Source organism: Spermophilus citellus, assembly GCF_964194105.1.
Source record: "Spermophilus citellus genome assembly, chromosome: 2".
Classification (NCBI taxonomy): domain Eukaryota; kingdom Metazoa; phylum Chordata; class Mammalia; order Rodentia; family Sciuridae; genus Spermophilus; species Spermophilus citellus.
The window spans coordinates 30,128,850-30,155,356 of NC_138183.1; positions in this window are offsets into that span (position 1 = coordinate 30,128,850).

The window sequence follows — 26,507 nt, forward strand, 5'->3', positions numbered from 1 at the left end:
CTCCTGGAGCTTGTGATTAATCAAACAATCACAGAAATATATCATTGCACTTGTTATAGGAGGTTTAAGTATTTTTTAAAAAAGGGGAAAAGAAACTATTGTGTATTGATGGTCAAGAAAATCTTCCCAAAAGAGTGATATTTGATCTGAGATGTAAAGTAAAAACAAATGATTTAAATGAAATAGAAGATGAACAGCAAAAAAAAAAAAAAGTCCCTGAAGAAGCAATGGAAATGCAGTGACATTGGGCATGAAAGGATTTCATGTTTAGAGACTGAAAGAAAAGCAGGATGTGTGGTGGAGTTGGGAGAAAGAGGAAAAGGAAAGGAGCATGAAATGAGCTCCAATACATAGATGGGGCCATGCCCCTCAGATCATCATGGGCTCTGTTTATTTGTTTGTTTGTTTATTCATTTATTCACTGGTTTATTTATTTATTATGTCTAGTTCCAGTGGGAAGCCATTGAGTGGTTTAAACATAGGAGTTGTCTGTTAAATTTGCATTTCCAAAGGCCCTTGAAGGAAAAATTAAAAGGTTAAGAGAAGGAAGGAGTCAGGTATTTTATGAATTTACTGCTGTGGTCAAATGTTTGTGTCTAGGGGAAAAGTGGAGTAGAAAAGACAGTGAAATATTGAAAAGGCAAGTTTTACCAACACTTGAGGGTATGTTCTCAGATGCTTTGCATTAACACAGAACCAGAAATCAGCCCTACTACTGCTTCCCTATCTGTCCACACACTTCAAGTAGGATAATTATCTGCCACTTGCCTTCCTTGAAGAAATTGCCTTCTCTGGTGAATACTGAAAAACAGTGAGTAAAAAAAGGAAGAAACGGGAGTTTGACCTTTCAAAAAATAATGACTGAACAATGGAAATAAAGATTCCTACGTTTACATTTTTTGTTGGTTTATGTGTGTGTTTCCAAACAGTGGGAGTTTACAATCAAGGGAAGGCTGAAATTTTCCCTTGAGGCCTGGAATCTCTTTCTGCATTTTATCACAAATTCTCTTTTGAGAAGTGAAGCATGTCGATGTCATGAAAGAAACCTTAGATCATCCTTTTCTCAATTCAGTTTCATCTGCCTATTTGTAAGAATTCTTCAAAATTCTGGAATTAGGCATTCTGTCATTTTGCTTACAGGTATAAAGTCTCTTTAGGCATTTTTTTCTTTATTTTTATTGTTCTCCAAGTCCTAAGAGATATAGAAAGAAATTAGAAGAGAAAATATAGGCTGCCAATAAACCAATTTTATTTTAAATTAGAACTTGTCCAAGCATTTAATTTAATTGAAACTGGGCAAAACTTTTATTCAAAGAGCTATAAGAGACCCTCATAAATCATTTAGTTCTGCCCCTTCGCTTTCAGGCAACTGAGTGTCTAAAACTAATAGGTGAACGTTAAGCCCTGTTCTTTCACTATTTAGTATTGAGATAAGCAAGGATCAATAGGCCACTTCACTTAATTACAACGATTAACTATTTGTAAGTTTGATTGCATTATCTCCACTAACTGCTGACTCCATGTATATTTTCTTCACTGTAGTATTGGCTGATGAAGTTACTGTGATTCATTTAGAGTGTGGCTGGTATTATTCATGGCCTCCCTTAAAACAACACCACCAACTACCTAGTTAGTTTAAGTAGAATTTATGTCATTTTGATTTTCTACTGTCTTATGCCTTACATTTTATTTTGTAGAAAATTAATCAATTAATTCATCAGCTTTATTTTACTACATGTACAGATTGGAAGACTGTTCTGTGGTAGGGCCAGCCTGTGATCAATTATGCTTTTCAGGCTCCAGAGACTGCTTTTGAGGTTCCTTTTTCTTTTGAGAGCCCCTGACAAGTACAGGAACACAAAGGCCAAGAATCATAAGAAGTTTAAGGTATGGAGAGGAAAGGGAAGGTCTGAACATGGATGAACATGGGGAAGGAGGAGATAGAGGATGGATAATTGAAAATATTTAAAGTTTCTGAAGGGACCATCAAATATGATAAAAGAAAAAAGGAAATATAGAGGTGATAAGAGGGAGAACATCTTGTGTTTCTTTAGTAAAATCATGCATAAACAGAAAGAGGAAGCAGACAGGTTTAGTACTATCTGGGGAAGAGTTCAGTAGAACTCTTCAGAATAGGGGAATTAGAACAGAGAATTTCTCATAGGAAAATGAGGCTCCAAAATAATAGCAACAAAGGAAGAAAATTCTAAAGAGATTTGTACAAAAGAGATATGTATAAGGAAAAAAAAAAGATGTCTGTTCGTTTGAAAGAAAGAATACCCTAATATCAAAAAGCCAAAATTCAAACAAATGAGATCTCAGAATTTTCCATAACCTAAACCAATGACTGTCTTGATCAGTTTGGGATGCTATAATGCATTGCCAGAGAATGTGTGGCTTAAAAACAATGGAGATTTATTCCTTACAGTTCTAGAGTCTTGAAGTCTGGAATTAGGCTGGGGAGGGTTCTCCTCCTGTTTGTGTGTATGTGTGTGTGTGTGTGGAGAGAGAGAGAGACAGAAACAGAGACAGAGACAGAGAGGCAGAGAGACAGAGAGACGAGAGAGAGATAAAACTTTGTTCAAATTTTAAAAATAATGAAGATAAACTCTTTGAATTATACATTCATGCAAGCAATTTTTGTAACTATTGAGCATGGTTTTTATTTCATAAGATACAAAATCTTTTTTTAATGATGCAAGAAACTATGTGTTGTGTAATTTATTTACAGGCATGGTCTCTCATCAAAGTCATATATCTAGCATTTGGGGTGAAAAATCCTGGAGTGCTATTTTTAGAATTCTGCCTATCACACCCAGCATAAAGTTCACCTGTCTTCAAACACTCATGGGGTATTTACCTATTCATTTTTATAAGAGTCACTAAATAATATCATGTATTTTTCCAAGTGATGGAACCAGTGTATTTGCATCAAGAGCAATTGAGCATCTATTGCTCTTCATCATGGTTAATACATTCTAATCACAGATTTTTTTTTGTCAATCCAGTAGGTATATAATAATGTGTTCTTGGTGTTTTAGTCTGTAATTTCTGTAACTAGTTATTAAGTTGAGTACATTTTATATCTTTATGAATTACACTCATTTGAAATTGTTCACTTATTTCCTTTGGGCTTTAAATGTTCTTACTATTTTGAAGGATTTTTTATGCAATAATTGAATATTTTACAGCATTGAAAATTAAATGAAAATTTTTAAAGAGATATGGGTTTGAGAAATAACCGTAATAAGAATGAGGCTAATCAAACTTTGGGGAAATGGACATGTTAAATAAATGAGGAGGAAATAATTTCCATTGCAAAGATCCAAAAAGGAGAAACAGGCATTAAAATTAGTGTACTTTTTGGTTTTGGAAAATGAATTTTAAAAGGGATAAAACAAAACAAAATAAGAACAATACCCAAGAAACAAACTGATACACTGAGAATCAAGACTGAATATGGAGGTAACCAAAGTAAATTAGTGAACTGCAAACAAGTAAACAGACAAACCAACAAAAGACAACAAAACTTATCTTGAATAAGGAGAAGAATATATGTAAAGACAGATGTGTGGGTAAGTAGACAGATGATAGGAATAAAATGTGTCTAGCCTTCCTTTGCATATATAATGCATTTGAATAGCACTTTTCATTAACTTATATTCCATAATCATTTAATTTCAACATTAAGAATGAGATTTTAGATAGTTTTTTTTTTACTTATACCATCTTAAATATTATTTTTGTTCTATCACACATAATTACATTGTGGACCTTTTTGCTCTAAGAACATATTTTTTTATTTATATATAACAGCAGAATTTATTACAATTCTTATTACACATATAGATCACAATTTTTCATATCTCTGGTTGTACACACAGTATTCACACCAATTTGTGTCTTCATACCTGGATAATAATGATCATCACATTCCACCATCATTAATAACCCCATATCCTCTCTCTTTCTCTCCAACCCCTCTGCCCTATCTAGAGTTTGCTTATTACTTCCAAGCTCCCACTCCTTATCCCACTATGAATCAGCCTCCTTATATCAAAGAAAATATTAGGCATTTGTTTTTGGGAGGATTGGCTAACTTTAGTTAGCATTATCTTCTCTAACTCCATCCATTTACCTGCAAATGCCATGATTTTATTCTCTTTTATTGCTGAGTATTTTTAAATAAGAAAATGATTTTAAGTAGGATTACATTTATAAGGACAGAAAACAGACTTTGCCATTGACCACATATATGAAGGAGGAAAAATCTTTAATTTTACAATAACACGTACATTTTTAAAATCATATAATCTTGTAGACAATATACCAGAATTAGTAGATTAAATAAGAATCATGATTCACTACAGTGAAAGACCAACTTCCAAATATGCAAGCAAGATATTTCAAAAGATATCACCATATAGGTGCTCCTCTTGTCTAGACCTTTATAAAATATGCTTCATTATTGTCAACTAGTCATCCGGTTGTGCCATGGATGCCAGCACGTTCTCTTCTGCCTAAATGTGCTTTAGCATCCATTATCCATTCTATTTATTCTCCTTCTCAGAGTCCTACCAGTCTCTTATAATCACTATTCTACAGCTATTATGTGACTTTTTTAATCATCCACATATAAGGAAGAACATGTGGTATTTATCTTTCCGTATATCTGTGTCTAAGACTTCTCCATACCAAAGTAATAATCTTCATTTGTAAAAAGCAATTCCTTGGAAAAAATATTTTAATTTCTTTTGTGTGAAATGATATGTTGATTTAGTTTTGTTAAAGAGATAAGAAAGGAGAACAACATACAACAGGTTATGACAGCTATTTCACAGAAGTGAATATCTGATCAGTTTTACTTTGTATAGATAAACAATTAAAATTTTTTTATTGAGCTGATGGCAAACTCACCTCTTACCAGTTTCTATAAACTAAGCAGATCCATCTGTTTGACTCATGAAAACATTCCTAGTTATATATTTTAGAAAAATTATTCTTCCTTTCATACCTGAATCTTTTTTCTTATTTGTTATATTATTTAGAACTGCTGACATATTTATTGCTTTATTTTATTTAAAAAGTTAGTATGTATTTTATATACCCACTGCTTGATTTAAAAGTTACTTGAGCAGTTCCTATGAGTTATATTTCTAAAATAATAATACTCATGATAACATTTATTAAATAATTTTTGTATTATGTACACTGTGAAAAAAGTATTTACACATGTTTTATACAGGAAAAGGCAATCTTGACCTGACGAATAATGACAATAAAAAGAAGAGCTGACAAAATTACCTACCACCTTTGGCTGGGGAATTGTAAATAAATTAACTGAATTCTATAAAGCTCATGTCTATTGCACAAGAAAACTTATAATATGGGGTGATATCATTCTAAAAATACATAGTGGATGAAGTTAGTATATAAAGTCATAAATGGGATTTAAGAAGAATAAAAGGTGGTAGAAGATGACTTTACAGATTATAAAGCGCCTTAAAATCAGTGTGAAGTTTACATACAACAACTATAATATCAAAAGTCTCTCAAAAGTTTATGAATATCAATTATCACCAATGATTGAGGGAAATTTGTTACACTAGTAATATCCAATAGAACTTTTTGAAATGATAGAAATAGCCTATGTCTGATATTAGGGTTTAAATATGAGGTGTTCTCCAAAAGCACAAGTGTGAAACAACGCAAGAATATTCAGAAGTGAAGTGATTAAGTCACGAGAGTCTTAACCTAATCAATAGATTAATCCACTGACATGGATTAACTGGGTGATAACTGTAGACAGGTAGAGTGTGGTTGGAGGAGGTGGGTCAATGGTGGTGTGCCCTTGGAGTATAGATTTTGTCCCTGATGAGTAGAGTTCTATGTGCTTCCTGGTTGACACGTCTTGAGCTGATTTCCTCCACCACATCCTTCTGCCATGATGTTCTGTCTCAATTCTGGCCTAGAGTTATGGACTCAGATCTCTGAAACCATGAACCAAAATAAACTCTACAAATTTCTCCTGTCTGGTCTTTCACAGCAATGAAAAAGCTGACTGAAATGTATGGCATCCAATGCAACAGTCCCTAGCCACATGTGGCTTCTGAGCCCTTCAAATATGGCTAGTACAACATAGAAATTTAAAAAAAATTTTTTTTCTTGGTACCAGGAATTGAGCCCAGGAGTGCTCTACCACTAAACAACATCCCCAGCCCTTTTTATTTTTATTTTGAGGCAGGCTGTAGCTAGGTTGGCAAGGTCTACCTAAGTTGCTGAAGCTGGCCTTGATTTTGCAATCCTCCTGCCACAATCTCCCAAGCCAATGAAGTTACAGGCATGCACCACAGTGACCTACTGAATTTTTAAATTTAACTGTAAATTTAATTATCCCATGTATCTAGTGGCTATCCTATTGGAAAGTGACATCTAGAAGCATGCAGTATAAAAGGCATTGGACATTAGTATCAAAACCTCTTATTTATTACCCAGATACCTCAGAAATATAAGACAACTATCATTGTGATTGTGCCACAATTATCAATCCACAGCCTGTTTTTTCCATCCATAGCCACTCCACTGTTTCTCACAGATGCTGGATTATTTTGAAACAAACCCTAAACTTGCTAACATTTCATACATAAATATTCCATTAGGTAACTTTAGAAGGATATTAGTTTGTTTTTAATAACATAAAGATATTAAATTATCATTCCTAAATAAATTCAACATGTTTCTTAATATCATCAATCCTTTAGTCAGATTAACCCATTTATCTCATAAATTTTCAAAATAACCTTTATTACAAAGTACCTATATTTCATTAATCTAGTAAGTTTTCAAGATTCTTTTAAATGCATTGATCACATTCTATTGAAAATTCTCTTGAATTTCCAACATATTTGTCAAATGTTCTTTTTATTGTGTTTGTTTCTTTGATAGACTCTTCCATATTCTGGACCCACAAATTCCATATTATCCATATGTTTAATTTGGCAGATTTAGTTATAGAATTGTTTTATATTTTCTCCTATCAGCTGTATTTAATAAAATTGTTGATGGGATGGATGTTTGTTCAAAATGACCTTTTGTTTTCTGGTAATACTATTTCTTTGGAGGTATTAGGGTTTGTTTTGTTTTGTTTTGTTTTTAAGGAGGCACAGGATAACCAGTGAGCAGTCTTCCTGTGATACTAGCAGCTATTTTTGATCAGTAAATAGATCCATTATTTCACTTGATTTTGAAAAATGGTGGTAATAGAGCATTTCTCAATTGTTTATCAGCTGGCATACATCTATAATGAGAAAATGTCTCTCATTAACTATTTTTATATCTTAAGACAAAGTTTCTTTTAAGGAAGAGTAAACCATGATTTCATTGTTATCATTAATAGTTTTTAAAAGTGTAAACTTGTTTCCTAGCAACCTCTAAAAATTATGCTGAATTTATTTTAATATTATTATGAACTCAAGGATTTAAGGATAGTGTATACATTTCAAAACACTGCATATTATTTTTTGGCTTCTTAAATTGTCTCATCTTTCACTTATAGGAGTCTTTTAAAGTCAGTTGTGAAGTTGTTTGAAAATGACTTAATTTTTAAAGATATGAAGAAAATCTTTCTTACAGAAACTGCTAGCTCATAAATATTTGTGTGTACTTGTTTCTGAGTTTCTAATTTTGCCAATTGTATGAATTTATCTTTGATCAATTTTCACATTGTTTTGATGAAGTTTACATTAAAATGCATTCTGACTCCAGAAAGGCCTTTCCTCTTTCTTGTATTCTCCCAATGATATTTATTTAGGTGTTTGACTTCCTGTTTAAATTTTAGTATTCACCAATTTTCTTAATAATGTATGTTAAAACTTTGAATTTGAATTTTTTTTCATGACACCACTACTGTCATGATTTTTCAATTTAACCATAGAAATGCTGCTTCTCATTTTTAGACCTATTAACAAATTATAAAATATTTTCCCCCAAATTTCTACATTATGGCTCATATTTTGTTAATATTTTTCCACATTTTTATTACAATGTTTGGTGTTGATTCTTACTATATTGTCAATTGTTGTTGCTTAATAGAAATGAAATCAACTAGTATTTTTATATCAATCCTAAAAACAATTTTTTGTGCAATTATAATATTTTATTGTTATCTAACATACTGTTACCCTCAGGCAGGAAATTATTTGTAATATAAAGCAACCCAAATCATATTCAAATCTTTCTTCCTCAAGTCTGTCTTATTTCCATTTATATTTTTCTTAAATATAATTCATCCAAGTTCACATTTGATATACTTTTAATATATTTGGAAAAACAGTTTCAATTGTGACAAACGGGAGGCAGTAGCAATTTTCTCTGTTGCATATCCAGACAGCTATCTCAGCCATAAACCATTTGATTTATGGTCATAAAGCAGAGAAAGTGTACTCTTTGGCATCTTCTACCCTCATCTTATTCACTGAGAGTTTTCTTAACAGGTTATATTAAAAAAAAAAGCTATGAAAGTAAACAGTCTGTAACATGCAAACCCAGTAATAGCTATGATCAACTAGATTTTTCATTATTCTATATTTTATTGAATTCTAAAATTCAAAAAAAATAATGTCAGAGTATGACATTTAAAATCACAATATACTAGAGTAATTATGGAAGATGGCTAAAAAATTAAGAGAGAGAATTGCTCTCATACACAATCATTGAAATATTAATAACTTAAATTTTATTTGTTTATTATTTTACTATTTATTATTATTTTTATTTTTATTGTAAAAATGTACAGGGTACAGTTTCACAATTTAATGCAGTCTGTAATGATCAAATCAGAGTAAATAACATTTCACTCTCTTTAGTTTTTATTTTTCAGTTTTTGAGTAGCAGCTGATAATGGTACTTATAATAACTTGAATTTAAAGAAATTTTCCATTTTCTCCTTTTGAGCAAATGAAGTTTGTAAACAATCTCAAAAGTAGTATTCACTCTGGGAAGAGCTAGTTCAAAGAGGATTCCATGAGCAAAAGTGACTCAACCTAAGCGGCAGTGGAGTGTGGCTTGTCTGTAGCAAGGCATACAGCTTCTTATGTATCAGCTGTGGGTACCATGGTGCTCATCTAACACCACCAACCAGAAGCATACTGTTCACTCTGCTCTCTACATTTCTCTTGCTCAAGCAATACAAGCTCCACATTCTGATGGTTACATTGAATGCAGCCCTGGCTGTTCTTGCTTCACCCAGTCTGACTGCTCACTGTGATTCACTTCAGGCTCTATGTGTAAGTCATCCAAAGGGACATGAAATAACCTTTGTATCTGAGAATTTTACAGATCCACAGTGAGGCCACAATCTGCTCCAGCTATTGAAGCAGATCAGTTACAAGTTATACATTAAAACCCTATAGCAGGACTAATTCTTTATATCTTGTCAGGTGTCTGGAAAATAGAGAAGTACTGCCTTCATGCTGGAAGAGGATGTTTTGTTTTTGTTCCTCTTATATAAGTAACACCAAATGTACTATTTTAACCATTTTTAAATGTACAGTTCAATTGTCATTAAGTGAATTTACATTACTGTACAACCATCACAAAGTATCTCCAAAACCTTTCTATCTTCCATACCCATTAAACAACTACTTAAATAATGATGGTGTACCCATTATGCACTAATTCCCCATTTCCCTTTGCTTCCTAACCTAGAACCATCCACTCCACTTTCTGTCCACACACATTTGCCTACTCTTGGTATCCCATACAGTTTTAACTATATGATATTTTACTTAGCATGCTGCCTCCCAGATTCACACATGTTAAGCATGTGTCAGAATGTCATTCTTTTTAAAGCTGAATAATAATTCAATTTGTATTGTATGCGTATGCTACATTGTTATCATTCAGTCATCTGTTGATGAATATTTGGGTTGTTGTCATCTTTTGGCTATTCTGAAAATGTTAATATAAACACAATCTTATTTTCCTGGATGACAATTTATTGACACATTTCCAGAATTTTGGTCGAAGTGTCCTGAAAGAAGCTTCATAGAAAACAGAAGGAATGGATCAAACACCTGCTGCTTAATACCATTCCATGAATATTGGAAAACAGAAACTTAACTACTATTGATTCTGGGCAACACTCTCCACATGTAAACATTTGTTAATGCAAACAAATATTGGAAACCAAAATGGAATTAACTTGGTCACTGGATGAATGTAGACAGATAAATGCCTCCCCTATTTATGCAGTTATTTCAGATTCAACAAATACAATAGATAGATCTAAAATAAAACACAGTAATTTTTAGGAATATATTAAATATCTGGTTAAAATATATTTAAAAACTAAAATATAGACATATTTCAAAAGAAGAAAAGAGTCATCAGATATATGAAAAATGCTAAACATCACTAGTCATCAGGAAAATGTAGATTGAAACCACAATGGGACAACATACACCTTTCAGGATGCCTATTATCAAATTGAAAAGCTATGACAAGTGTAATGATGTGGAGAAAGAATTCCCCTTGAACACCATTGGTGGGAATGTAAATTGGTATAGGTTTTATGGAAAACAGTATAGAATATAATTTTTAAAAAGCAGAATTGCCATATTAAGCCAGGCACAGTTGTGCATGCCTGTAATTTCGTAGCTCAGGAGGCTGAGGCAGGAGGATCACAAATTCAAAGTCAGTTCAGCAAATTGGCAAGACCCTAAGTAGCTCAGTGAGACCCTGTCTTACAAAAAATAAAAAGGACTTGGATGTGGCTCAGTGATTATGCTCCCCTGGGTTTATTCCCCAGTACTAAAAACAAAACAAACAAATCAAAAACATGATCCAGTAATCTCACTGTTGTATATATATATTTTTTTTTTTAATTTTTTTTAGTATTTATTTTTTTAGTTTTCAGCAGACACAACATCTTTGTTTGTATGTGGTGCTGAGGATCGAACCTGGGCCGCACGCATGCCAGGCGAGCGCGCTACCGCTTGAGCCACATCCCCAGCCCAATATTTTTAAGTAAAATAAATCACCATTTGGAAAAGAGATCTGCATTCCCATGTTCAATGTTGCATTATTTACAATGATCCAGATATGGATTCAACTTAAATGTTTATGCCTAGATGAAAAAGAAAGAAAAATGTGGTATATATGCAGAATGGAATTTTACTCAGCTTTCAAAAAAAGAAAATACTATTATTCTTGACAACATGGATAAACTACAAAAGTATTAAGTTAATATGCTGAGCATATTAACATGGAATGTCTTTTATGTGTGAAACTTTTAAAAATGTAAAACTCATAGAAACACTGAACATGGAATGTCTTATTTATGTGTGAAACTTTTAAAAATGTCAAACTCATAGAAACACTAAACAAAGTGGTGATTAGCAGAGATTGGTGACTGAGGAAATTGGGAGACACAAAATTTTATTTAGGAAGAATAAATTCAAGCAATGTATTGTGCATCCTGCTGACTGTATCTGATAACAAATAATATATACTTGAAAATTGCTAAAAGAATATATTCTAAGTGTTTTTAACACCAAAAATATATATGTGGTAATGCATAAGTTAAATAGCTTAATTTAGCCATTTCAAAAGGTATATGCATTTTAAACCATCATGCTCTACACCATGAGTATATGAAATTCTTATTTCTCAATTAAAATAAATTTTTTAAATTAAATTAATATTTTGATCAGAGTGCAAGAATGTTTCAATAGTAAAAGAATAGTGTCTTCAATAAATGGTGCTAAGACAGGTGGAGATTCATAAGCATATGATTAAACGTGGGTATTCTTCCTGATAATATTGAAAAATTACCTCAAAATTTATAAAAGACCAACTTCAAGTGCTAAATGATAAAACTCTTCAAAGAAAATATAAATTACAAAAAACTTCATGATGCTAGATTTGGCAGTGACATTAAGAGCACAAGCAACAAAAGAAAAAAATGACAAATTGGATTTATGAAAATTAGAAATTTGGTACATTAAAGGACCCTAACAAGAAAGGGATAAAGCACCCTGCACACTGAGAAGAATATCTGCACATAATATGTCTGATAAGGGTCTTGTGTCCAAAATATGTAAAGAACTTTCATAAATCTACCACAAGACAAATAACTCAATCAAAATATTTGTAAAGGACTAATAAACATTTCTCCCAAAAGGAATACAAATGGCCAATGAGCATATGAAAAGATGATCAACATCATTAGAAATTGAGGAAATATAATAAAAAACACAATGATAGCACTTAACACATACTGGGTGACTATAACTTTAAAGCAAAAACAAAAGTGGAAAAGTTTAAGTACTAACAAGAGAGGTAAAGAAACTGCAATTCTCATACATTGATGGAGGGATGCATAGAATTCCCATAAATTTCAGAAATTCACCAGAACAGAAGTGCATGAGCAGCAACTCCGGAGGATGAGGCAGGAGGATCTCAAATAGGAGGTCAGCTTCAGCAACAACTTACTAAGATCTAGTCTCAAAATAAATAAAATTACATTAAAGAACTAGAGATGTAGCTCATTGGTAAAATATCCCTGGGTTCAATCCCAAGTACTAAAAAAGAAAAAGAAAAACAAAATAAAAATTTATAAAAGTGTTCTTAAAAGCACTGTTGACAATTACCAAAAAGTGGAAATGACCACAGTGGCCATCAGTTGATAAATAGTATAACATTCATAAAGGGGAAAACTATTCATTCATAGAAATAAATGAAATATTGCTGCATTCTATAATGGGGAGGAGAATTGGAAACATTATGCTAGCTGTAAAAACCCAAAAAATAACAAGTCACATACAATATGATTAACATTATGTCAAATATTTCTAAAATGTAAATCCATACATACAGAAAGAAGTTCAGTAGTTTTCAGGTGATGATGAAAAGGGGTAATGGGATATAATGAGTTAATAGCTATAATATCTCCCTTTAGGATAAAGAGAAATTGGAGGAGTTATACAGATATGAGTATTCTACAGCATACTAAGTGTCTTAATGCTTATGAAAGTGAATTGTATGTTTTAAAATGATTAATTGTATGTTATCTGAATATTACCTTTAAATAACCATTTATCATTTTATATATATGATATATAAAATGAATATAATTTTTAAAAAGCAGAATTGCCATATTTACATATATGTAAATATACATATGGAGATAAAGGGAGAGAGAATAAATGACACCTGTTGCTCACCACCAGGAGCAAGGGTCCAGCATTCAGATTCATTGCATTGCTTGCAGGAATGATTAAATAATGTTTGCAATGGAAATTTTGTTTTTTATATATAAGCAGATGTTACAGAAGTTAAACATTCCTTTAACTTAAATGTAAATATTAAATATGTTAAAAATAATAATATAAATATAACACTTAAAAATAATATACATTAAAAGATATCTACTAAGCCTTCCAGTAAACTCATTACATTACTAGGTGGACAGATACACATTTTTAAAACAAAAGTCAAAGTGTAAAAATAAATCCTAGGGAAATTTGCAGCACATCTGTTGACACAGGATTAATTCATCATTATAAATAATTATTTAAAATGAGAGAAATGGATAAAAGTATAGAATCACAAATAAGAGATAAAATGTAAATAACACAAACATGAGCCTGTGCAAACTTATTTATTAGTAAAATGCAGAAAACTAAAATAGTTAGGACATAACCAACTTTCATCTGACAGATGTTCAAGTGATTACAGTGCATTATGTTGTCAAGGTGTAGGAACATACAAACCATTAAAGCTCTGAATTTGATGCAAAAAGTTTTAACGTGATTTGAAAGTATCTGTCTGATTTTAACCTACACCTAGTACTTCTCATTCTAGTTGTTCCTTTCCTTTCCTTTCCTTTCCTTTCCTTTCCCTTCCCTTCCCTTCCCTTCCCTTCCCCTTCCTTCCTTCCTTCCTTCCTTCCTTCCTTCCTTCCTTCCTTCCTTCCTTCTTTCTTTCTTTCTTTCTTTCTTTCTTTCTTTCTTGGTACTGGAGATTGAAACCAGGAGCACTCAACCAATGAGACACATCCCCAGCCCTTTTTTAAAATTTTTTTTATTTAGAGACAAGTTGCTTAAAACTTCACTAAGTTGCGGAGGCTGGCTTTGACCTCACAATCCTCCTGCCTCAGCCTCCTGAGCTGCTGGGATTACAGGCATGCACCACCACACCCAGTCTAGTTACTCATTTTTAAATGTATACTTGCAAAAGAGCAAATGAATATGTTGAAATATATTGCCTGAAACACTTATGTATTAATGGAAAAGTAATAGTTTTTAATAAAACTGCTTGATTCGTAACAGTAATCCAAATAATGCAATACGATATACTGAAATTAAAATTATGAGGATTACATGTATATAAGTGCATGTACATATGTGTGTGTGCATATATATTATGCACACATACAAGGTAATATGTTTTAGATATTATTAAGTAAAATCAAGTGTGGCAGGCTATTATAATGTTTTATGTTACAATGGTATAATGTTTAATGCTTTTCTATGCAAAGGAAAAACATTTTGTAAAAGAAGATTACACCTCCAGTCTCACATATACACCCAAATATATAAACATATATTTGTCAAAGCAAGTGAAGGGACTCACAATACTGTAAATATTGCTTCTTTATGGAGATGAAACTTACAGTTGGAATACAGCAATAATTTAAATTTTAAATTTCTATGCTCCTGAGCTTTTAAAATGTTTGTGTTATATACAAGATCTGTTTTAATGTCGAATTCTAATTAAAGAAATTTAAAGTACTCCTACATATGGAAGCAAATAAAACTTCAGAATATAGGAAAATAATAAAAACATAAACCAAGAATAACATTTTGAATATGAAAAGCCAGCAGCTCCAACAGCTCCAAAATTCAAAACTTCAAGCAACAATATCAGACTCAAGTTTAAAGAACTTTGAAAAACTCACAGGTTTACAACTAACAAGTTCATGATCAAGAAAAGCATATTAAAAATGGTAGGAAATTTGAGTGATAATTTTATTGGCTCTTTCTCTACCCTGCCCCAGTTTGGTGGTGGTTTTGAATATACCTCCACTTCTTGCAAACTCTGCCTTCAGCTTCTTCCAAAGGAAGAGAACAGAGCAATTTGTGAAAATTGCTTTTATGTGTTTTTTTAAGATTTATTTTTTTAATTTTAATTAGGTATATATGACAGCAATCACAAAATTCATTTGGAAGAAGATGGCGGTGGGAAGGGAGTGAGCCGCTCCATGCTCCACACCACCGCGCCCGCAGCGTGTGTTACCACGTCTTAAAAGAAAAAGTAAAGATCATTAAAGGAGATCTGTCGACAAAGACTAAGCACCATGTCAAGAAAGGGGCCTAGGTGGAGTGAATCCGTCACGACTCCAGCCAAGGTAGAGTGAGTTCGTCACAACTCCAGCATGAACAGTAAGGCAGCATCCCCTGAGCTGCCCGGCTCTCTCAGCCCCTTTTCCTTCTCCTCTCTGCCTTTCTGCTTTGCTTCTCCACCGCCGTCTATCCTCCCACGCTCACTCCCTAAATCTGGACCTCAATTTCTTTCCCCCGCCCTGCCCGCTCTCTCGTGTGCCCAGTCACCTGTCCTGCACAGGCCCACGGCGCTGCCTCCCCTCCCCCAGCCCGCACCCCCTCCCCGGGCGTCCCAACTGCTGCAGCTGGGCACTGTCGCCGCCGCTGCTTCCTGCGGAGCACCTTAGAGCAGACTCTTCACCACGCGAGTGAGACGCCGACCCACTGAGTAAAATGGAACAGCTGATAAGATGAGTGACAATTTAAAATCTAAGTGATCCAACATGGCGGCGGATGCGGCGAGATCAAGTCTCTAACCCCTTCAGCTGCGCGGGCATAGGGAGAAGTAAACTATCAAAATGCTGTTTGCTCAGGACCACTAGGCAATGTTGAGCTGAAGTAGATCCGGGCCGAATAGTCTGGCCTTCTCAGAACACACAGAGCCCGGATCGGCTACATTCTAGCTCTGGTTCGCCTGCTTCTCGGGACTCAGCACTGACGATCCCGCTGAAATAACTAGTCAGCCCGCCTGAACTCACAGAGGTAAACACCAACCGAGCACAGTAGCCAGACCTAGGGAATCAGGTGTGACATGGGACTAGCGGCGCAGAACTCCCAGCTACCGCTCCCACAAGTGCTGACAACTGAGGTCCCTTGCACCAGCTACAAGGGGAGTTGCTACTGGAGGGCAAACAAATTCGCTGGGGGTTCTAGGCCCCAAGCTCTACAAACTTAGGGTATGAGAAAAGCAAACAGGGAGAATGTGCCCAGGCATCCATGAAAACAGGGCTCCCAGGAGCAGCAGACCTGGCGTGTAGCCAGTATTGTGGTGAGTGTCACTGGTGAGCGTGGCCTGGCTTGATGAAACACAAGAGAAGGCCCTAGGCACTCAGGATTGGAGACCCGCACAGTCTGGGAGGAAGAGCTGCTGCACAGTGATTGGATCCCACCTATCGAGAAGAGAAGCCTGGCCCAGTGGGCACAGCTCCGCCTACTGGAAGAGAAGTTAATCAAGCTCTATGACTGCATTTATTATTATTTTTTTTATGATTATTATTATTTTTTTATTATTTTATTCTCATTTTTTTTGTTGTTGTTCTTTAACGTTTTTATTAATGGTTTCAATTTTTTTAAATTCTTTTTATTTTATTATTATTACTATTATTTTTTTAAACTTTAATTTCCATTTTTTTATTATCATTATAATTTTTTTTTTGGTTTTAAATTTTTGCTTCTTTGTTTTTTCTTTCTTTCTTTATTTTCAATTTTTCTTTTGTCTTTTCATTTCTTTAAAATTTTCTTATTCCCCCTTTCTTGAATTCTACATGCCTAAACTCATTCTTTTTAGTAACTTCTTCCCTTCCCTTCTAATATCTTACCTCCCAAGAATCAAATAAATTCATAAGAGTAAACAGTAACTCAGCAGTCAAACAGAACAAGAAGTAACATGAGCATAGAAAAGCAAGGAAGAAAGGGAGTACAAACAATGAAGGACAGCCTAAATATTCAGGAGGACCTAGAGTCATCAGAAAAATGGCCATATAAAGAACTCAAGGAATACCTTAGACAGATGGAAAGGAACCTTAAAGAGGATACAAGACAGCAAATCCAAACAGCGAAAGATCACATTGAAAATGAATTACATAAACAGATAAAAGAAGAAGGTAAGCATCTTTATCAGGAGACAGAGATTATAAAAAAAAATCAAACAATAATTCTAGAAATGAAGGAAATGATAAACCAAATTAAAAACTCAATCGAGAGTATCACTAACAGAGTGGAGCAAGTAGAAGCCAGAACATCAGATAATGAAGACAAAATATATCATCTTGAAAAGAGTCTAGCCAACTCAGATAGGCTGGTAAAAAAAATCAAGAGAAAAATATCCAAGAGATTTGGGATAACATAAAAAAAAAACAAACTTATGAGTCATCGGGATAGAGGAAGGTACAGAGATTCATACCAAGGGAATGAGTAACCTGCTGAATGAAATATTTATTCCAGAAATAAAAAAGGAAACAGATATACAAATTATAGATGCATACAGGACACCGAGCACACAAAATCACAGTAGACCAACGCCAAGACACATTGTTATGAAGATATCCAATATACAGAACAAAGAGAAAATATTAAAAGCTACAAGAGAAAGGAGGCAGATTACATTTAGGGGTAAACCAATAAGGTTAACAATGGATTTTTTATCACAGACGCTGAAAGCAAGAAGATCCTGGAACAACATATTTCAAACACTGAAAGACAATGGATGCCAACCAAGAATTCTGTATCCAGCAAAATTAAGCTTCAGGTACGACAATGAAATAAAAATCTTTCATGATAAGCAAAAGCTAAAAGAATTTGTAGCTAGAAAACCAGCATTGCAAAGCATCTTGAGCAAAACACTACACGAGGAAGAAATGAAAAACAATAACCAAAACCATCAGTGGGAAGTGCCTCGGTAAAGACAAAGGATGGGGGGAAAGCTAATCATGGAGAAACAAACTAAATTAGAAAAAAAAAAGATAAATAATCAAACATGGCAGGAAATACAAACCATACATCAATAGTAACTCTAAACGTTAATGGCTTAAACTCTCCAATAAAGCGACATAGGCTGGTAACATGGATTAAAAAAACAAATCCAACAATATGCTGCCTCCAGGAGACACATCTGATTGGAAAAGACATACACAGGCTCAAGGTGAAAGGTTGGGAAAAAATATACCACGCACATGGTCCTCGTAAGCAAGCGGGGGTGGCCATTCTCATATCGAATAAAATCGACCTCAAGACTAAGTTAATCAAAAGGGATAAGGAAGGACATTATATACTGTTAAAAGGAACCATTCACCAACAAGACATAACAATTATCAATATTTATGCACCAAATAATGGTGCTGCGATGTTCATAAAACAAACTCTCCTCAAGTTGAAGAATCAAATAGACCACAACACAATAATTATGGGTGACTTCAACACATCTCTCTCACCATTGGACATATCCTCCAAACAAAAGTTGAACAAAGAATCTATTGACCTCAATATCACAATCAATAACCTAGACTTAACTGACATATATAGAATATATCAACCATCATCAAGGGGATATACTTTTTTCTCAGCAGCACATGGATCCTTCTCAAAAATAGACCATATATTATGCCATAGGGCAACCCTCAGTAAATATAAAGGGGTGGAGATAATACCATGCATTCTATCGGATCATAATGGAATAAAACTGGAAATCAATTATAAAAGAAGGAAGGAAAAATCCTACATCACATGGACAATGAACAATACGTTACTGAATGAACAATGGGTTACAGAAGACATAAAGGAGAAAATCAAAAAATTCTTAGAGATAAATGAAAATACAGACACAACATATCGGAATCTATGGGACACAATGAAAGCAGTTTTAAGAAGGAAATTCATCGCCTGGAGGTCATTCCTCAAAAAAAGGAAAAACCAACAAATAAATGAGCTCACACTTCATCTCAAAGCCCTAGAAAAGGAAGAGCAAAACAACAGCAAATGTAGCAGAAGGCAAGAAATAATTAAAATCAGAGCAGAAATCAACGAAATTGAAAGAAAAGAAACTATTGAAAAAATTAACAAAACAAAAAGTTGGTTCTTTCAAAAAATAAATAAGATCGACAGACCCTTAGCCATGCTAACGAAGAGAAGAAGAAAGAGAACTCAAATTACTAACATACGGGATGAAAAAGGCAATATCACAACAGATGCTACAGAAATACAGAAGACAATTATAAATTATTTTGAAAACCTATATTCCAATAAAATAGAAGATAGTGAAGACATCGATAAATTTCTTAAGTCATATGATTTGCCCAGACTGAGTCAGGAGGATACACACAACTTAAACAGACCAATATCAATGGATGAAATAGAAGAAGCAATCAAAAGACTACCAACCAAGAAAAGCCCAGGACCGATGGGAACACAGCGGAGTTTTACGAAACCTTTAAAGAAGAATTAATACCAATACTTTTCAAGTTATTTCAGGAAATAGAAAAAGAGGGAGCTATGCTAAATTCATTCTATGAGGCCAACATCACCCTGATTCCAAAACCAGACAAAGACACCTCAAAGAAAGAAAACTACAGACCAATATCTCTGATGAACCTAAATGCAAAAATCCTCAATAAAATTCTGGCGAATCAGATACAAAGGCACATCAAAAAATTGTGCACCATGATCAAGTAGGATTCATCCCTGCCATGCAAGGATGCTTCAATATACGGAAATCAATAAATGTTATTCACCACATCAATAGACTTAAAGATAAGAACCATATGATCATCTCGATAGACGCAGAAAAAGCATTTGACAAAGTACAGCATCCCTATATGTTCAAAACGTTAGAAAATCTAGGGATAACAGGAACTTACCTCGACATTGTAAAAACTATCTATGCTCAGCCTCAGGCTAGCATCATTCTGAATGGAGAAAAATTGAAGGCATTCCCTCTAAAATCTGGAACAAGACAGGGATGCCCCCATCACCACTTCTATTCAATATAGTTCTCGAAACACTGGCCAGAGCAATTAGACGAAAAAATTAAAGGCATAAAAATAGGAAAAGAAGAACTTAAATTATCACTATTTGTGGATGACATGATTCTATACCTAGAAGACCCAAAAGGGTCTACAAAAAAACTACTAGAACTAATGAATGAATTCAGCAAAGTGGCAGGATATAAAATCAACACACATAAATCAAAGGCATTTCTGTATATCAGGGACAAAACTTCTGAAACGGAAATGAGGACAACCACTCCATTCACAATATCCTCAAAAAAAAAAAAAATACTTGGGAATCAACCTAACAAAAGAGGTGAAAGACTTATACAATTAAAACTACAGAACCCTAAAGAGAGAAATAGGAGAAGATCTTAGAAGATGGAAAAATATACCCTGTTCATGGATTGGCAGAACTAACATTATCAAAATGGAGATATTACCAAAAGTTCTCTATAGGTTTAATGCAATGCCAATCAAAATCCCAATGGCATTTCTTGTAGATATAGATAAAGCAATCATGAAATTCATATGGAAAAATAAAAGACCCAGAATAGCAAAAACAATTCTAAGCAGGAAGTGTCAATCAGGTGGTATAGCAATACCAGATTTCAAACTATATTACAGAGCAATAGTAACAAAAACAACATGATACTGGTACCAAAACAGGCGGGTGGACCAATGGTACAGAATAGAGGACACAGAGACTAATCCACAAAGCTATAAATATCTTATATTTGATAAAGGAGCTAAAAGCATGCAATGGAGGAAGGATAGCATCTTCAACAAATGGTGTTTGGAAAACTGGAAATCCATATGCAAAAAAATGAAACTGAATCCCCTCCTCTCATCATAGACAAAAGTAAACTCAAAGTGGATCAAGGAGCTAGATATCAAATCAGAGACTCTGCGTCTGATAGAAGAAAAAGTTGGCTCAGATCTACATATTGTGGGTTCGGGCTCCAAATTCCTTAATAGGATACCCATAGCCCAAGGGTTAATAACAAGAATCAACAAATGGGACTTACTTAAACTAAACAGTTTTTTCTCAGCAAGAGAAACAATAAGAGAGGTAAATAGGGAGCCTACATCATGGGAACAAATTTTTACTCCTCACACTTCAGATAGAGCCCTAATATCCAGAATATACAAAGAACTCAAAAAATTAGACAATAAGAAAACAAATAACCCAATCAACAAATGGGCCAAGGACATGAACAAACACTTCACAAGGAGGACATACAAACAATCAACAAGTACATGAAAAAATGCTCACCATCTCTAGCAGTCAAGGAAATGCAAATCAAAACCACCCTAAGATACCATCTCACCCCAGTAAGATTGGCAGCCATTGTGAAGTCAAACAACAATGAGTGCTGGCGAGGATGTGGGGAAAAGGGTACTCTTGTACATTGCTGGTGGGACTGCAAATGGGTGCGGCCAATTTGGAAAGCAGTATGGAGATTCCTGGGAAAGCTGGGAATGGAACCACCATTTGACCCAGCTATTGCCCTTCTCGGACTATTACCTGAAGACCTTAAAAGAGCGCACTACAGAGATACTGCCACATCGATGTTCATAGCAGCACAATTCACAATTGCTAGACTGTGGAATCAACCCAGATGCCCTTCAATAGATGAATGGATAAAAAAATGTGGCATTTATACACCATGGATTATTACGCAGCACTAAAAAATGACAAAATCATGGAATTTGCAGGGAAATGGATGGCATTAGAGCAGATTATGCTTAGTGAAGCTAGCCAATCCCTAAAAAACAAATACCAAATGTCTTCTTTGATATAATGAGAGCAACTAAGAACAGAGCAGGGAGGAAGAGCAGGAAGAAAAGATTAAAATTAAACAGAGACATGAGGTGGGAGGGAAAGGGAGAACAAAGGGAAATTGCATGGAAATGGAGGGAGACCCTCATTGTTATACAAAATTACATATAAGAGGTTGTGAGGGGAATGGGATAATAAACAAGGAGGGAAATGAATTACAGTAGATGGGGTAGAGAGAGAAGATGGGAGGGGAGGGGAGGGGGGATAGTAAAGGATAGGAAAGGTAGCAGAATACAACAGTCACTAATATGGCAGTATGTAAAAATGTGGATGTGTAACCGATGTGATTCTGCAATCTGTATTTGGGGTAAAAATGGGAGTTCATAACCCACTTGATTCTAATGTATGAAATATGATATGTCAAGAGCTTTGTAATGTTGTGAACAACCAATAAAAAAAATTCATTTGGAAAAATAATGGACCTAGAATAGCCAAAGCAATCCTTAGCAAGAAGAGTGAAGCAGGAGGCATCTCAGTACCAGACCTTCAACAATACTATAAAGCTATAGTATCAAAAAGAGCATGGTATTGGTACCCAAATAGACATGTAGACCAATGGTACAGAATAGAACACAGAGACAAACCCACATAAATACAATTATCTCATACTACACAAAGGAGCCAAAAACATTGATTGGAGAAAAGGTAACCTCTTCAACAAGTGGTGCTTTGAGAAATGGAAATCCATATGCAGCAAAATGAAATGAAATCCCTATCTCTCACCATGCACAAAACTCAACTCAAGGTGGATCAAGGACCTAGGAATTAAAACAGAGACTCTGAACTTAGTAGAGAAAAAATTCAGCCCAAATCTTAATTATGTTGGATTAGTCCCCAACTTCCATAACAAGACTTCTAAAGCACAAGAAATAAAATCAAGATTAATAAATGGTATGTATTCAAACTAAAAAGCTTCTTCTCAGCAAAGTAAACAATCAATGAAGTGAAGAAAGGGCCTATGTTTTGGGAGTAAATTTTTGCCACATAAACTTCAGATAGAGTACTAATCTCCGGGATATATAAAGAATTCAAAAAACTTAAAACAAAAAAAATAATAATAATCCAATCAATAAATGGGCTAAAGCCTAAAGAGCTGAACAGGCATTTCTCCAAAAAAAAGATATATAATTGATCAACAAATATATGAAAAAATTATCCAAAATCTTTAGTAATTAGAGAAATGCAAATCAAAACTACTCTTAAGATTTCATCTCACACCAGTCAGAATAGTAGTTATCAAGAATAGAAACAGGGCTGGGGATGTGGCTCAAGCAGTAGCACGCTCACCTGGCATGTGTGCGGCCTGGTTTCAATCCTCAGCACCACATACAAACAAAGATGTTGTGTCCACTGATAACTAAAAAATAAATATTAAAAAAAATTCTCTCTCTCTCTCTTAAAAACAAATACAAACAATATGTGTTGGTGAGGATATGTGGGGAAAGGCACACTAATACATTGCTGGTAGCACTGTGAATTGATGCAACCACTCTGGAAAGCAGTATAGAGATTCCTTATACCTCAAATGCTATACAGATTCAATGAGATTCCACTTAAAATCCTAATGTCATTCCTTATAGAAACAATGAAAGCTTTTGTGTTTTCTCACCTGTTGTAAGTTACTGGAAGAACCAACTTAGGCAAGAAAAGTCTGTTACTCTTTTTCATATACTTGTAACTAGGTTATATTGGTAGACATATGGAGAATTCCTGTGATGTGAATATCTACTTATATCTACTGCAAGAAATAAGTAAACAGGACTATATGGATGAATAAGTTAATTACACAGTGCTTTGGAAGGTGAAGTTATAAAGAAATGAAGACTAAAACAGATTAAGGTGTGGTGGGATTGGTGGTAAAGGGGTATTGTTTGGAAATTTAAATAATTGGTATTTAGGACTCATAGAGGAGACTAACAATGAGGGAGGGGACCTCATTGCTAATCAGCAAAACAGAAATTGATTCTTCAATGAGTTATCATTTTCCATCCATGATGCAGCTTTTCTCAACCAGCATTCTGGAGAGTCTCAAAACATTGTCCCTTGAGGTATTGAAGACACGTAATGAATGATCTTCTCTCCAATTCATATGTAATGATACTATGTATGTTCCATTCTTGGGGGAATTGAGAAGATAGTGATTCAATTCATTCTTCGTGATCTCTAATTCATATAAGAATCCCCACTGAGAACGAATGTGAGAGAAGTAATTTTTAAAACCTGCTAATACACCTTGGGGAGGATGTTACTTATATCAGGTCAATCAACCCAATAACTTCATGAAAAATTTGGCAATATTTCAGCGAATACTGAAGTGAGTATGAAAAGAACAGATCCTTTAGCCTAGACACTCACCCCCTAGACATGCCTTCTTGGAAACACTTTCACATTTGTAGCTGGAGACAAGGATAACAGTGTTTGTATTAGAGGGTTTTTTAAAAGTGGAGTTGATGAACTAGAGCCACATACGTTCCCATGGTAAATTACAATTGTTTTTCTAATTAAATTTCTCCTTTTAGAAACTGAGTAGGACTATGGCTTGTGTGATCTCATTTCTCATGGTTACTATTTGAATAATAAGAAATATTTCTTCACTTTTTAACAAATAAGGAAACATCGTAAAAACTTTATTTTTTCCAAAAGAGGTAGAAAATACTAGAGTAAATATTTTATTTATTCTTTGAAATATTTACTCTGTTTTCTATAATATTCTATTTGAAAATACTTAATATGTTTGATCCAAACTTTGTCTGTATCCTTAATTCATTTTCACTTTATTTCTGTATATGCCAATTCTTTGGGGGGAAAAGAATTAGCAGGAGAAAATATAATATTTTTTCAAGATAGCTTTTATAATTTATTATGATAAATTTCAATTCATGTAACTATAATTACTAATACATAGATTTAGAATAGTAAATAAAATCACATGTCATCCATCAGTTAATAAAATAATTTTATAAATATTTATTGTCCTTATATTATTTTAATATAATTTTATCATGGTTATTAATATAAGGACCCTTTTTTTTTCAGGACACCTAGTCTGAAACCTTTCTTTTTAATCTACTTAATGTGCACTTTAATTATCTCTCTTGCTTGCCCATGATTTCAGTGTCATATCTCAATATTAAATCTGCTTCATATTTAAAAAAATTATTTCTATCTTCAAAGTTTCTAGGAATTATTTGACTCTGATGAGTGAAATCATCTCCTCTTTGTTCGAAACTGATAATCAATTGTAATCTACACATAAACATTAAGTTTTTGGTTTCTCTATTGTCATTGTGTCCCCTCAATTTGGCCACTCTGCTAAAAGTCATTTTTGTCTATGTAATTTGTCACTAATTGATATTTCTCTATTCTAATCTCAGATTCTAATCTAATTCATATAACTTATTAGAAAGATGCTTTGTAGTGTGTTATAGTCGTGAAGTTTTTCTACCATTGACCTCTGAATCATTAATAAAGTTGGTTTGCTAGCTGAGTAATTTAGTGTCAGCTTTTACTGCAACTATATCTATGAGAAGTGTGTTTTTACCTTTTTTTCCCCTTTCCAAAGTTAGTTCTCCTTGCAAGGCTTTATTGAATCTCAAGCAAAGATTTCCCACTTATGTATTCTTTTTTGTCCAGGATTTAAAAACCTTCTTATTTTGACTTATCTGTGCCATAATTTTGTTTGGAAAGCTTGTTCCTTCCACAGGTGGTGCCCTCTAAAATGAATGAAAGTACATCCTGAAAAATGTGAAATAGATAATCATGCATAGCATCAACAGGTAGGCATTTTCTTTCATTGTTCCAGTTCTTTGACTTTAATAGTTATTAAAATTTTTTAAATAAAGCAGCTAAAAATGTCCAGGCACTTTATTTTATTTTTTGGTGCTGGGGATTGCCCCCAGGGCCTTGTGCATGAAAGACAAGCACTCTACCAACTGAGTTATATTCCCATCCCTGTCCATGCATTTTATATTACAGTTGCCATCTCTTTACAGGGAATACTGATGAGCAATTGAACCTCTTCCAATGTGCTTCAGTGTCTTTTGACATTCATTTGAATGTAAAGTATTAGATTGTTCAAACATGACTTCAATTCTAAGCTTTGCAGGGAGAGGAATACACTGCTTTTATGTTTTGAGACACAGACCTTCAAAGGAGACCCTACCATGGCATTCATCCGTGAATGAGGCTGCGTTATCTACATATAACAGATGAGTCCTGTCCAAACTACCTTCATATAAGAGTTAGAGATAGCAATCATACCATATTTAATACTATATCATTTTCGATGTGACTTTCTATCAATAAAATGTCCTCTCCAGATCTTATTCCTACTGTTTCAACAAACCCAAATCAACACAGGACAGTTAGAAAAACAGGGTAGGCATGCTGTTGTCACTGTCTGTCTTACCTTAAACTCATCTGGCACAGTGTAGTAAATCTTTTACATTTTAAAGTTGTGATAACAGCTGTCTATATTGGCTTCATGTGATTTCAGCATGTTTAATTTTCTTTCATCATGAGGCACTAGGATTTTAGTCATAGTATAAAATTTATTTATACATTAAACAGATACATGCTAAG